We start from the raw sequence: 15,696 nt of genomic DNA, 5'->3' as shown, positions 1-15,696 counted from the left end.
AGTGCTCTTGAATTCAATCCCTGGTACCAAAAATTTTTTAAAAGGCCAAGAACTTCACTAAGCATCTTCTATCTAAGACCTTTTCATGTGGATTCAATAGCTTTTTGACCATAAAACAGAGTTAAAGAACACAGGCTATAATGTGGAAGAAATCTGGAATCAAATCTTGGTGCTGCCTTGGGGCAAATATTTTTCTTTTCTAATTCTTTCTTTGGGAGTACTAGGGATTGAACCCAGGGGTGCTCTATCACTGAGCTACAACCCCAGCCCTTTTTGTATTTTTAATTTTTTTATTTGCTAGTGATGCTTGATTTATTCATTAAAAAGTAGTTCTTATGTACAAAACAAGTTATTTGTTTCCAAAAGTTGAAAGTATTCTTTAAAATTTTAAATAAAAGCTAGAACATGGATCACATAGAGCTATTTTTCTCAGAAGCACTTAAGTGAACTAATATGCCACAAGGAAGCTATCACACACACATCAGGAATTGCTTGGAACAGTGACAGGGAAACAGGGCCCTCCATTGCGGCATCACCCCATCAGACACTCACTGCAGGGGTGCATATGTGCATTTGGGCACAGAAACAAGTTACTATGAAGAAGACCCAGGGGTACATGAAGTATAGAAGACTCACATCCATATAAGAATACTGACATCATCCAGCTACAAGGTACACTCTGCATCACAGATGAATCCCAAGTTGCAAAACTCAGGATGACTGGTGGACAATCACAATGTAGGTGCTGTGATCATCAGTGCCCAGCATGTCCTGTCCCCAAAGTGGCCACAGGTGCTTTGGCACCTCAGGGAAGAAGGCGAGAAAACCAAGGCAGCATTACTGACCTTGCCCTGGAGAAACAAAGGACCAGAGGCCACAGCCTGCAACCAAGTATTAGTGTCAAGGGCCCTTGTCCTGCCCCAGGGAGGCAGGCTGCAAAAGGCCATCAATAGTTATGGCTTTGTCGTTGGTCAGACCCCTGACTGTGCTTACAGCTCCTGGATGGCAGGTATAGAAAGCTTGAATCACTGTGCTTTGCCATCATCAGTGGCCAAGGTGTTTGGGGACTCATATTTTTATTTTGATACAGGGTCTTGCTAAATAGCAAAGGTTGGTCTGGAATTTGATATCTTCCTGCCTCTGCCTCTGCCTCAGCCTCAGCCTCAGCCTCCAGAGTTGTTGGATTATGGACGTGCACCAATGCACCCAGCACTTGGGTCAAATAATTTAACCTCACTCATTCTTCATTTCATTTGTGAAATCTCACAGGACTGATAGGAAAACACACATAAAATACTTAGCACAATGCCTGGCACAATACAATAATCAATAAATGAAAGCTATTATCTTCTACCTCATCATAACTCCTAGGGGAATCACTATATTAAAGCAGTATTTAATAATATTCAAAAACATTAAGTGATTTTAAGAAGACTGTATTTGGAAAGGCAAAAAGTATATAATACATTTTTAAAAGCTTTCCAATAATAACTGCATTGGCATTGCTAAAGGGATATGCCCCAGTGACAAGGATATATTCAGCAATGTAGAAACTTGGCTCAGTTAAAAAAAATAGGCTGTAAACCTAGAGTCTCCTTTAAGTTCATATATCATAACCTATGTGTGACCATTTTTCCATCACCAAATGGCAAATACATTGATCTAAGCCCTAGGAATTATGCATAAAATCAACCATGAAGCACTTCTATTACACTAAAATTACAGGGAAAATCTTACAAATTCATGCCCCTATCTCTACCTATTTAACATGCTTGCTATATAAACTTGGAGCACTTGAGTTGAAAGTTCAAAATAATTTCCTCCTGTAGTTTATTTTGGTTCTATCCATAGAAAATCCATCATAAAATGAGTACTTAGTCAATCCAGGCATGGTGGTGCACACCTGTACCTCCAGCTACTTGTAAGGATGAAGCAGGAGGATCATTTGAGCCCAGGGGTTCAAGATCAGCCTGAGCAACATGGTGAGAAATCATCTCCAAACAAACAACAACCACAAAAAAAAAAAAAAAAAACACCAGTGCTTTGTCAATCAATGACTCAATTTCTTCAGGGCTGGGGTTGTGGCTCAGTGGTAGAGTACTTGCTTAGCATATGTGAGGCACTGGGTGTGTTCCTCAGCACCACATAAAAATAAATAAATAAAATAAAGGCATTATGTCTATCTACAAACAATAAAATATAAAAAATAATAATTTCTTCAACTTCTATAACCAAATATTGAAAGAATGCCAAAACCACTAAAATTATAGTTGGGTATGGTGGCACACACCTGTAATCCCAGTGACTAGAGAGGCTGAGGCAGAAGAATTCCACTTCTGTGGCCAGCCTCGGCGACTCAGTGAAACCCTGTCTCAAAATTAAAAAAAAAAAAATTAAAACAGCTGGGAATGTAGTTCAGTGGTAAGGTACCCTAGGTTGAATCTCCTGTGCCAAAAGTCAAAATTACACTGCAAATCCTCCATTAGTAATCTTCTCCCATTCTTATATACACATATCCATGCCAATGAACATTTACCGAATACCATTCTGCAAACATTGGGTCAAGATTTAGGAATAAGGGTTGGGGATGTAGCTCAATAGTAGAGTGCCCACCTAGCAAGTGGAATCATGACGCCCTGGGGAAGGAGGGAGAGAAGGAGGGAAGTAAGGAGGGAGGGAGGGAGGGAGGGAGGGAGGGAGGGAGGGAGGAAGGAAGGAAGGAAGGAAGGAAGGAAGGAAGGAAGGAAGGAAGGAAGGAAGGGAGGGAGGGAGGGAGAGGGAGGGAGGGAGGAAGAAAGGAAGGAGATAGATCTAGGAATAAGAAAACAAAATCAGTCCTTGTCTTTAAGGCACCTATAGTTTATTCCAAGCTTAAGATACACTACTGTGGGTTGGGGGTATAGGTCAGTAATAAGAGTGTCTTCCTAGCAAGTGGAAACATAAGGCTCTGGGTTCAATCCTCAACACTACAAAAAAAGAAAAGAAAAGATCTAGAAATTTAAAAAGCAGTCCTTATCCTCAAAGTGCCTATAGTTTATTCCAAGCTTAAGATACACTACTATGGACTGGGGGTGTAACTCAACATTAGAGTGTTCGCCTAGCATGATGAAGGCCCTGAGTCAGATCCCAGATCCCAAAGAATATTTGGGGGTGACGGTTTCTGGGGACTGAACTCAGGGGCACTCGATCACTGAGTCATATCCCCAGGTCATTTTTGCATTTTAGAGACAGGGTCTCACTGAGTTGCTTAGTGCCTCACTGTTGCTGAGGCTGGTTTTGAACTTGAGATCCTCCTGCCTCAGCCTCCCAAGCCACTGGGATTACAGGCATGTGCCACCACGCCTGGCCCAAGGAACAATTTTTAATTAAAAAAAAATTAAATATAATATATGGGGATAGGGTTGTAGCTCAGTGGTGGAGTACTTGCCTAGTATATACCACAAAATTAAATTCATAAATAAAAATATACAATCCTATGACTCAAAAATCAAAGAAAGAGGTATATAAACCCAACTACTACATATAACCATAAAAATCTAATAAAAAATGAAATAAAAACAGAACTACATGAAAAAGTTAAAAAGAAAAGAGGTATACAAATGGGCAGACTCACAAACCCCTGTCCCTCATCCATTTAATCCCATCATTCCTTCAAAATGTAACCAACCAATTATGGGCACCCTGGTGCATACTTGTAATTCCATTGACTCAGGAGGCAGAGGCAGGAGGATCACAAATTCAAGGCCAGCCTCAGCACTTAGAGAGGCCCTAAGCAACGTAAGCAAGACCCTGTCTCAAAAAAAAAAAGGGGGGGGGGCTTGAACACAGCTCAGTGGTAAAGCACCTCTGGGTTTAATCTTCAATACCAAAACAAAAAATAAAAATAAAAAATAAAAGGGCTGGTGATATAGCTCAGTAGTAGAACACTCCTGTGCATCCAATCTCCAGAACTATCAAAAAAGTGACCACTCATTAGATTCTTGTGTATTCCTTTCATTTTATTATTGTTATTTGTGTGTGTTTTGTTTGTTTGTCTTTTGCAGTGCTGGAATTGAACACAGGGTCTCAGGCATGAGAGGTAAGCACTCTACCACTAAACTATACCCTCAGCCCCATTTTTTTTATCTTTTAAAGAGGTGGGGTCTCACTATGTTGTCCAAGCTGTTCCAAAACTCCTGAGCTCAAGTGATCCTCCTGTTTCAGCTCCCAAGGAGTCCAGCAGCTGGGGCTATAGGTCTGAGCCACTATACCAAGCATCAGTCCTTCACTTTACTAAATACTGCTGAATTAATCTTCAAAGTGGTCATACTGATTCATACTCCCACCAATAATTTTTGAGTTCCTTATTCTTTGATTTCTTACCAACACTTTGTATTAACAGACAATTATATTTTAAAGATAATTAATTTTGCCAAGCTTATGGCTGTGAAATATTAGCAATGTGACTGCACAGAAGTGGGAATAAGTCCAATCTCCTTTGTTCTGTATCACTCTCCATTTAATTTTAATGCTCCTAATTACTAATAAATTTACCATCTTTTCACATTTATTGAATCTTTTGTTTTTCATCCTAATGTGTACTATCATATAATTTCCTTTCTTTATTTTTTACATCACTGATGATCAAAGAGAGGGCTTCACATGTGCTAAGCAATTGTCTTACACCCCCTCAACCCCCTTCAGAATTTCTTTAGACAAATATGCTCTCTCTCTCTTTTTTTTTTGTACTAGGAACTGAACCAAGGGGCACTCAACCACTGAGCCACATCCCCAGTTCTTCTTATTGTATTTTATTTTGAGACAGGTTCTCACTAAGTTGCTTAGGGTCTCACTAAGTTGCTGACATTGGCTTTGAACTTGTGATCCTCCTGCCTGTCTCCCAAGTAGCTGGGATTATAGGCATGTACCACAATGCCTGGCCTCTCCTTCCCTTTCTACACAAAAACAGTACAGTGCATAATAAGCTTTTATTGTTTCATTTATTCATTGTGTTTATTTATTTATTTTGAGATGGGAGGGTCTCTCTATGTTGCACAGGATGGCTAAAATCTCCTGGGCTTAAGCAATCCTCTTGCCTCAGCATCCCAAGTGCCTGGGTCTACAGGCAGGCCACCATGCCCAGCTCACTAAGCTTTTTTGTGTGTGACATAGGGTTTCACCATGTTGGCCAGGCAAGCCTTGAACTTGAAATCCTCCCATGTCAGCCTCCCAAGCAGCTGTGATTACACACATGTACAACGAAGCATGGCTCACTAAGCAGTTTTTACAGTTATAATTTAAGATACTTTTTGTTCCTTTCTAGTACATAGAAGTCTCATTCTTACTTTGTAGCACTAAATTGTTTGCTGTTACAAATATCGCATACTCAACATATCCATACACATGCACACACACAAACCTCAACTACAATTGCTGGATCAAACAATAAATTTTTAAATTTTATTAAATTATACTAATATATACAAAAGAATGCACATGATACATGTATAATTTAATACAGTGCTGCCTACTTGCCTTTCATGGGCATTATACCAATTTGAATTTTCACTTGGCCAGGCACAATAGTATACACCTGTACTCCCAGCTACTTGGGAGGCTACGGCAAGAGGATCACCAAATTTAAGGTCAGTCTTGGCAATTCACTGAATTTGAGACTCTTTCAGTGGGGCCGGGGAGGCAGAAGCTTGGGAAGCTGAGACTGGAGGATCTCAAGTTCAGAGCCAGTGTTAGCAATGGCAAGGCACTAAGCAACTCAGTGAGACCATGTCTCTAAAAAAAATACAAAATAAGGCTGGGGATGTGGCTCAGGGGTCGAGTGCCCTAAGTTCAATTCCCCGTACCCAAAATAAATAAATAAAACCAAAAATAAAAAGGGCTGGGTGTATAGTTGAATGGTAAAACATCACTGTGTTCAATCTCCAGTATGGGGCAGGTGGAGGTTGGTTACTCTCATCCAAAATGTGAGAGGGTCTTTTATCCCTTTACAACAATAACTATTACTGAACTCAACCATGAGTCACATCCCCAGCCCTATTGTGTATTTTATTTAGAGGCAGGGTCTCACTGAATTGTTTAGTGCCTCACCATTGCTGAGGCTGCCTTTGAAATTGAGATCCCCCTGCCTCAGCCTCCCACGATGCTGTGATTACAGGCATTACAGGCGTGCACCACCACGCCCAGTGAAAATTAAATAATTTCTGTATATCAATCACCTACCCTCTCATCTACAATTAACACCTTACTCTGCCTAACCCTTTATAATGTCTGTAGCCAAACTACATACTGCCTTCAGGCCAAAACTATGGCATTGCCTATTTTTGTGAAGCCAGACAGCTAAGACAGGTTTTTACATTAAATGATTTTAAAAAATCAAAAGAAAAATATAGTATTTTGTGATCAATGAAAATTATTTGAAATTCATAGTTCAATGTCCATAAATAAAGTTTTACTAGAACACAGCCATGTTCATTAATTTATATATTTCCCATGGCTGTCACAACAACAGAGCTGAGTTGTTCCACCAGATACTTTAAGGCCCACAAAGCCTAAAATATTTATTATCTGGCCCTTAACACAGAAAAAGTTTGTTGATCTTTGCTTTATAGTTTTCAAAAAACTTCATCAGGGACAGGGGATGTAGTACAGGATGATGCTTTACAGTGGTAAAGCATCCAGGTGAGGCCCTGGGCTTGATCCCCAGTACCACAGGAAAAAAAATTCATCTGTTCAATTCAATTACTCCTAACAACAACCCTGCTAGTTGGTATTAACCTGAATTATGAAAATCAGGAAGGCTCAAAGAAGTTCGCAAGTCACAGAGCTAGTAAGTAAAGGTGAGAATTCTGGAACTTGTTTTCTAGCTTGAAACCCTCTCTACATACTACCACTTTCTAAGAATCCAACCTCTCTGGATTAATCAATGAGTTTAGACATTTGGTGCTAAAATTTACCAGATGGGTAGTAACATAAAAGCTTTAAATTGGTAGGAAAACATTCCTCAATTGAGATTCCTTGATTCCAAAAGTATATTAATAGAATACACTGCATTTCACATGTATTACACAAAGTGTATATTCTCATTTGATTAAGAAAGGAACCCTGCAAAGTAGGTAGGGTTTTTGTTTTGCCTAATGAAAAATAAGGAACTAGGTGCTAACAGATGCACAAAAATCACAATCACACAGGCAAGGCTAGAACCTATTTCCATTCCAGTAACATGTATACTGGGGAACACAGGAATGTAGCTGTTTGTTGTTTTTCTTAGGGAAAAAAGCAGCAATTCACCTTTGTATGGGGCAGGGGCAGTACTAGGGATTGAACCCAGGAGCTCACAATTGGTAGGCAAGCACTCCACCACTGAGCTACACCCCCCAGCCCAATTCTCCATTTCAAATAATAAGAAACCTAAGATTTGATTCAATCAACAAAAAAGATACTAAGAATTGTCCTTCAATAATAAAGTCAGTTTAGGGCTACAGGTGTAGCTCAATGGTAAAGCACTTGCCTCACAAGTGCAGAGCCCTGGGTTCAATCCTCAGCACCATATAAAAATAAATAAAATAAAGCTATTGTGTCCACTTACAACTAAAAATAAATTTTAAGTCAGTTTAAATAATATATTGGGCAACTGGAAAGGAGAAAAGGGTAAAAAAGTTAGTTCATCAGGGTCTTTGCCTTTATTCCCTAGAGCCTCCACCAGGAGACACTAGCTGGTCTCTTAACATTCAAACTCACCTCCTGAAAAAAAGCCTTCCCTAGGTGAGCTACAGAAGCCCCTCCCCCAACATCCTAGTACTCTTTTAAAAGTTTTCTTCTTAGCATTTATTTTCTGAATGATTTGTTTGCTGATCAACTGTCTTCCTCCACTGTAAAGAAAGTTCCAAGAGGGAAGGGATCACTTCCTTCTTTGCTTCTTTCCCATCTACTCCCAACACACCTACTCTGACACACTGTAGGAATGCAATGATTATTTGTTGAATGAATAATACCTACAAACACCTTGGGTAAGCCATACTCTGTGATTCACTTGTTCCAAGAGCTCCAGAGTACCTTAGAAAGGCTCTTTAACATATGAACTGCATGTCTTCAAGGGTTTTTATCTCCTGCTAGAAACCTTCAAAGGCTCACTCAATATGGAAATGTCACAGTAGCCCAACCTTATCAAAAATTATTCTCTTGGAACTGGGAGTGTAGCTCAGTGGTAGAGTGGTTGCCTAGCATGCACAAAGTCCTGGGTTCCATCTCCAGCATTACAAAATATAACTCTCTGGATAGCAGTGGATATAATCAGAGTGGATATAATCAATCACCTTATAAGTCCTGGGGCTGATTAAGCACAGATTTCCTACTCTTGGTTTAAAACACATCTCCTAGTTTTAAAAGCAATTCAAATTAATATCCCTATTTTAATTATGCTCAACTCAAGGCTGAGATTTATCAACCAATTGGGCTACATTGAATTTAGTTCTGATTTATACAAGTAACCAAATAATAAAATCTTACATTATTCCTAAACAAGAAAATACATGGATGATTACAGCCTAAGCTACACATGAAAAGTCTCCACAAGATTTTTTTAATTTTTTTAGTTGTTGATGGACCTTTATTTTTTTATATGTTGTGCTGAGAATCTACCCAGTGCCTCACACATGCTAGGCAAGGACTCTACCCAACCCTCCACAAGATATTCATTGATACACATTTTAGTTAAGAAGTTGGCTGAAGATATTGGATAGGCTCCAGATCTGAACATTCATAAACTATATAACACATAGATATGACTGCTTTTAAGATATATCAAATGCCAATTTCTGGTTAAATAACAGATTATAGCCCAAATATGTTTTTTCCTTAGTTTTAAGCAAAGATTTTATCCCACACAAACACTTTGAAAACAAAATACTCTCAATAAAAAAGCATTTATATAACTAACTTTAGCATAAGAATTGTTTAGCTCGCCATAATGAAGTTTCCTGATCATAAAAGTCTCAATGACTCATAAGGAGCTTTGGAGTATCACCACACTGCAAATATAGGGCACGACCTTCAAAAATGCATTTAGAGGGCTGTGGAAGTAGCTCAGTGGTATAGCACTTGCCTAGCATGCACAAGGCCCATAGTTCCAACCCCAAAATAACAAAAGGATGCATTTAGAAGTATTTCTCCTCCTGCCAGGCACAGTAGCCCACAGCAGTAATCCCAGTAACACAGGAGACTGAGGTAGGAAGATCCCAAGTTCGAGACCAGGCTCAACAATTTAGTGAGACTCTGTCTCAAAATAAAATTTTTTAAAAGACTAATGATGTAGTTCACTGGCAGTGCCCCAGGTTCAATCTCCAGTACAAAAAAGAAAAGAAAACAAAGAAAAAAATATATTTCTCCCCAACAACTGCCCCAAAAGTGATTGGATATCACCACAAATAGCTTCATTTAACTAATATACATTTAATAGTATTGTATAGTATGTATTTTATAGTTGAAAAACTTCAAATTAATCCACATGCAAAAGAATGAAGCTGACCCATAATCACAGCTACTTAGGAGATTGAGGCAGAAGGATCACAAATTTCAGGCCAGCCTTAGTGAGATTCTGCCTCAAATTAAAATACATAAATAAAAGCTGGGCGTGGTGGGAGATGCCTGTAATCCCAGCAGCTTGGGAGGCTGAGGCAGGAGGAATGTTAATTCAAAGACAGCCTCAGCAACTTAGTGAGGCCCTAAGCAATTTAGTGAAACCCTGTCTCAAAATTTAAAAAAATAAAAAGGGCTGGGGATGTGGCTCAGTGGTTAAGCACCCCTGCGTTCAATCCCCAATACCAAAAAAAAAAAAAAAAAAAGGAAAAGGAAAAGGAAAAGAAGTCAGGTATGGTGGAACACACCTGTGATCCCAGCTACTCCAGAAGCTGAGGCAGGAGGGCTGCAATTTAAGGTCAGCCTAAGCAGTTTAGCAAAATAAAAAACAAAAAGGGCTGGTGACTTAATTCAGTGGTAAAGCAACACTGGTTTCAATTCCCAGTCCCCCTCTCCCCACAGAAAAAGGGGAGGAGGAGGGAGGGAGGGAGAGGGAGAGGGAGAGGAAAAGAGAGAGAGATAAAGAGAATAGAAAGTAAGTAAAAAGACAACTCATAGAATGGAAGAAACTATTTTCAAATCATATATCTGATCAGGATCTAGTATCTAGAATATGGCTTTTAAAAATTCTTACAACTGAATAAAAAGAGAACAAAATTTTTAAAATAAGAAAAGAACTTAAAAGATATTTCTGCAAAGAAGAAATACAAATAAATAGTCATGGAGCACAAGGGAAGATGCTCAACATCATTAGACATTAGGGAAATACAAATTAAAAACACATTGATACCATTTCATACACACCAGAGCAGCCATTTAAAAAAGAAAGCAACAAGAGTTAATGAGGATGTGGAGAAATTAGAATCTTCATGCACTGCTGGTATAAATATAAAATGGTGCTGCCACCATGGAAAACTGGTGGCTCTTCAACAAGTGAAACACAGGATTATTATATGACCCAGAAATTCCCCTGCTAGGTGCATACCCAAAAGAACTAAAATTGGGTATTCAAACAAAAACATGTACATGAATGTTCACAGCAGTACTACTCATAAAAGGTGGAAATATTCCAAATATTCATAACTGGATAAATAGATAAACAAAATGTGGTAAACCCATCCAATGGAATATTACTCAGTCATAAAAGGGAATGATACATGCTAATACATGCCTCAACATAGGTGAATCTCAAAAACATGCTAAGAGAGATAAGTGTGATGACAGACTCCTATAATCTCAGCTACTTGTGAGGCTGAGGAAGGAGGATTAAAAGTACAAGGACAGTCTGGGCAATTTTGCAAGATTCAGATTCAATAAATAAAAGGGGTTGGGAATGTACTTCAATTGTAGAGGGTCCCTGGATTCAATACCCAGCACTGCAAAATAAATGCTACATGAAAGAAACTAGACACAAAGGGTCATAAATGGTATGATTCTACTTATACAAAACATTCAGAATTGGTAAATCCATAAAGGCAGCAGATTAATAGTCACCAGGGTCTAGAGGGAAAGAAGAAAAGGGAGTGACTGCTTACTGGGTACCATTTCCCTCTGTAGTGATGAAAATATTTTGGAACTAGATAGTGGTTCTGCTTTATATAACATAAAGTTACCTAATGCCACTGAATTGTATACTTTATTTTTTTATTTTTCTGAATTCATTTCTATTTTTATAAAATTGCTACATGAACATGATTTAAGAAGTTAAATAGCACTGAGAGAATGAAAAAGGAAAAAAAAGATATTCCTCTTCACCTCTCCCCATGTTTTAGACAGTTTTTTGTTACTTGAAATGTATACTTTCAAAAGGTTTAAAAGGTAAATTGTTAGTGAATTTTATCACATTTTTAATAGCTACCATGCTAAAAGACAGAAATCAATGTACTTCATTTCCATTAAGATTTTTAAAAATGGGCTGGGGATATAGAGTGTTTGCCTAGCATGTGTGAGGCCCTGGGTTTGATCCCAGCCCCACAAAAAAAAGAAGAGAAAATTATCCCTAAGAAAGAGCATTAAAGGCTCATTTCTGCAATAAGTCAATCTCAACATTTTTAAACCAAATATCTCATAATAAATTCTACCAAAACAATTTAAAATGGCATCAATTGCTGGGCACGGTGGTGCATGCCTGTAATCCCAGGATCTTGGGAGGTTGAGGCAGGGGGATTGGGAGTTCAAAGCCAGCCTCGGCAATTTAAAGGCAATTTAAATTTAAATTTAAAGGGCAATTTAAAGCCCTGTCTCTAAATAAAATATGAAAAAGGGCTGGAGATGTGGCTCGGTAATAAAGCACCCCTGGATTCAATTCCCAGTATCTCCCCAAAAAAGGCATCAATTCTATTTTTGAAGCATAGGGAATTTCTCAATAAATAGTTTTATAAATGTCCTTTATAGTCATAGAATATCTCCTAACAATATCACAAATTTTATGATATCTCAAACAACAACAACAATAAAAAAGACAAACTCCTTTGAAAGAATTCCCACTTTTAGCCAAGACACATAATCCAATATATCTGCAAACAGCGGAACTACTTATACTAAGAGATGAAGGATTTTTTTCTTTCACATAATCCTCCCCCCACCATAAAAACATACTCACGACATTTAAGCCCTCCATTAATTATTTTTAATTCAATTACCTAACTAGAAGTCTGTTAGTAAAGTAACAGTTTTTTAAAAAAATTTCTGTCTACTATGGTTCTTTGCAGCCCCTGGTTTTATCTTTGACTTGACTAGGCAATGGACAGCTTGGTGAAAACACAAACTCCTCTACATTAGGGAAGAAAGTCAAGTTAACACTATAGAAATCTAACTCCTGTAACAGTATAGAATAATTAGAGCAACAAATGCAGATCTGTAATATAAGAATTAACATTGGTCTAGAAGTCAAAACTCCAGGATGTACAACTTACTAGGGCAAGCCTTATATTTCTGAGCTTCATTTTCTATTTCAGATAAAATGTGGAAAATACCTTCCTGCCTGCCTCCCAACAGAAATACAGTAATAAAATTATGCACAAGGTGTGATGGGAACTCCCAAGAGTGGTATTCTTATGTAACTTGTTGGAGGATGCCTGCAAAAGAAGAAAGGGGGAACAAGAAAGGCTTTCAGGAATTGATGAAGACAGAGGTAAGTCCTTCACCTCAGCCTCAACCTAAGATTCCAGCCTTATCTCATTCTTCTCCCAAATACATCATGCTTACACTTTCAATCTTCCATATTTCAATGTTCTTCCAATCTAGGAACATCTAGTTCAAAACTGGGAAACTACCTTGCCCAAGTCGCTGTAACATTTCCAGGCTCTAAAGTTGCAATTACACTTCTACTGTATTTAATGTATATACTAAGTATTCATCTCAATCTGAGAGACTGAACACAGTATTAACTTTTGTATTCAAACTGTGGGTAGCCAAAAAAAGATTAAACTCCTTCCAGTATCAAAGCAGAATACAAGAAATGTTCTCAAATTTGCAACATTTCCAAAAGAACACAATACATGTCAGTAAATATTGTAAAAATAATCATGAAAAGTTAAAAATCTATAACCATCAATCTTGACCCAGAACAGAATGAAACCATGACAAGACATCCTTACCATTAGATAAGAAATGTATTCAGAGAACAAAATGTCTAAGTAATCTGTTATAATTAGATTCACACCAAAAAGCAAATGCCAATTTTCAAACAAGATAAATTCAGAATGACCAAAAAAATCACATAATTATTTAAGCATTCAAAATCAGCTTTAGTGCATCTTAGCTATCTTTTAACAAAAGGTATCATTTCCTGGGACTGCTGAATTTAAACAGTTTTTAGATACTGTCTAGAAAACACCTGCAGTTCTGTGTCATAAACTAAGACCTCTTCGAAAGTTCTACTGGTATAAAAACTTACTGAAGATGAAAATCAGATAACAAAGCCTCCAAAAACCGGATGCAATCACTACTACACATAAAACTTTCACAACTCAAAGGTTATTTATTCATATAACTGCCTCAAGAATAACTCTTAAGAAGGAATAGTCATACCACTCGCATCCAGTTTGAGGCTTCAGTCTCATTTTAAGAATGTCTATCAACTCCGAAGATACAGAGGTACACACGTGCAGGATTTCCACCCACACTCCACTACCTAAATGTTTCACCACTCTTAACTAGTCAAACAAAACCTCTTTCAGTACAATGAAGCCACCTCACCACTTTTATCCTAACCGTTTCATACCATCTCTTTCCCGTCATGTCAATCACAGAATACATAACACTCCTTCACAAGTTACATATCTCTATCCCCTTGAAATAAACACATTTACACAAATAGCCTGCAATGTCCCTCACCCTTACCCAGTGCAATCAACCCTCAAAAATCAACTGAACCCTAAATTATCCACTCTTTCCCCCGCCCCATTTCCATCAACACAACCAATCGAAACCTTACTCAACTTCCCACACCCGAAGCGATCTTCCCTATCAGTCGTAATCTCACTTTAAATGATCATTCAGTCCTTTGTCAACTGTCTCCTGGCCCTCCTCTGGTATCCTCCTCACCTTCCCTGTCCCAGGGTTTTCCATCAGCTCCCAAAGTTGCCACTACCACCCCCCAGAAACAAAAAAGATAAGAAAACAAAAAACACCCCCCAACCTCAAATCTGCCCTTTTCCCCACTTTCCCCCTCCTAATTTTCCTCCCCGCCTATTCGTTCACTTCAACAGCAGCTCCGACAACCCGAAGACCCTAGTCTGGCCTCTTCAGGTACCTATTGGTGACCGTACTCATCCTGCATGGGTCAAGCTGCCCCCCACTAGGGCGCTTACTCCGAACAGACTCTTGGCCGCCGCTGCCTCCCTCCATTCATCCCCGGCCCATTCATCTCTCAGCCCGATCCCAGACACGCCCCCCGGCCTCCTCCCTCTCTCCCAGCGCCGGGCCGGCCCGGGACCCTCACCAGACTAGAGACTCTCACAGAGGGAGACTCTGACTCTTTTCGCTTCTCCCTCGCCCTCTCTCAAGCCTTCTCCAGCCCCCCGACGAGCCGCACTGTAGAATAGCGACATACACACACACACACCGCCTCCTCCTCTATCGCCTCCTCGGATGCTTCTTACTCCCCTCCTCGATGTCTCGGGCTTTGCTCCCCGTCGTGTGCGCGTGCGCGCGTGAGCGTCTCCCCGCGAGCCCACCGGGCCAGCTACGGCCGGTAGGTAAAGAGCGGGCGGGGTTAGGGGAGCGGGGTACGAGCCCGAGCTCGCGCTCGCCCGGGAGCTGACCAAGCGCACGCGTACTCCAGCCAGGGAATTCAGATGGATAGGAGAGAGGGGCGGAGGGGGGCGGGGAAGGGAGGGGAGGAAAGAAGAGGGGGAGGGGCGGAGAAAGCCAACGGAGCAGCCCCAACTCCGAACTGCCCCTATCGCAGCGAGGTGCCGAGTGGCTAGCCAACTGGAGCGTGCGCACGCCTCCCCCGCCCTCTTCAACGCAGCGGGAGAGGGATGCGCGTCGAGGAGAAAGGCTTCTCCCCCTTCCAAAAAGAAATCTCTATAAGGAGCCACGCGTGACACCCCCAGTGTGTTCTGAAGCTTTTGCTCCTTCCACAGCTGCTATGCCTTCTCCCCTCAATAAAGAAAAAAAAAAAAAAAAATCCAAGCACACACTACTTCATAGCCAGTCATCGCCCACTATCAGTTCTCCGCAAGCCTTTAAATGCGGTAGCTCTGTGGAGAAGTGGTACCCGCCAGCACCTTTTCACCCACCACCCCTAACTCCCTTTTTCTAACTCCCAGTTTTTCTCGCGAGACCCATACCTGCCGGCTTCGGGATTAGAAGTCGAAGCACAGATTTACAAATACCGGTCTCCCGGTTACGTTGCGAGGGCAACGGCCACGGCATGTCCCCCCCACCCCCCAGGACCGCAGTGCGCGCGCGCGGGGGCTGGGCAACAACCAAAGCAGGGATGGGAAAGGGAAGCTATGAAACGGATTTTTGAAGGCATGTAACCGCTAGGCCTGGGCACGTGCCCTGCGCCTCACAGGCGGGTGTGGTGTACCCTGGGAATTGTAGTTTTTGTTCCCACCTTCAGTCCCACTCCCACCCTCAGCTTTGCTTAGGCCTCTGACCGGGAGGGGGATTACC

General features: G+C 40.3%; 1 protein-coding gene across 7 annotated transcripts in view; it reads right to left on the bottom strand.

The window, feature by feature from the left end:
* Window positions 1-15,485, bottom strand: part of WNK3 (WNK lysine deficient protein kinase 3) — a 177,132-nt gene extending 161,647 nt beyond the window's left edge. For 3 of the 7 annotated variants that reach the window (XM_079123749.1, XM_079123743.1, XM_079123750.1), the window contains exon 1: window positions 14,639-14,787. The gene's annotated coding sequence lies outside the window, so the exon portion shown is untranslated. Of the gene's footprint in view, window positions 1-14,515; window positions 14,532-14,626; window positions 14,788-15,368 lie in introns of those variants that run through there. The other 4 variants (XM_079123746.1, XM_079123744.1, XM_079123747.1 and 1 more) reach the window with 4 other exon arrangements.
* Between the last annotated feature and the right edge of the window lie 211 nt (window positions 15,486-15,696).

The sequence above is a fragment of the Sciurus vulgaris genome (assembly GCF_902686455.1).
Source record: "Sciurus vulgaris genome assembly, chromosome: X".
NCBI lineage: Eukaryota > Metazoa > Chordata > Mammalia > Rodentia > Sciuridae > Sciurus > Sciurus vulgaris.
The sequence above is the reverse complement of the archived record's forward strand: the minus strand, read 5'-3'. Positions and strand labels throughout refer to the sequence as shown.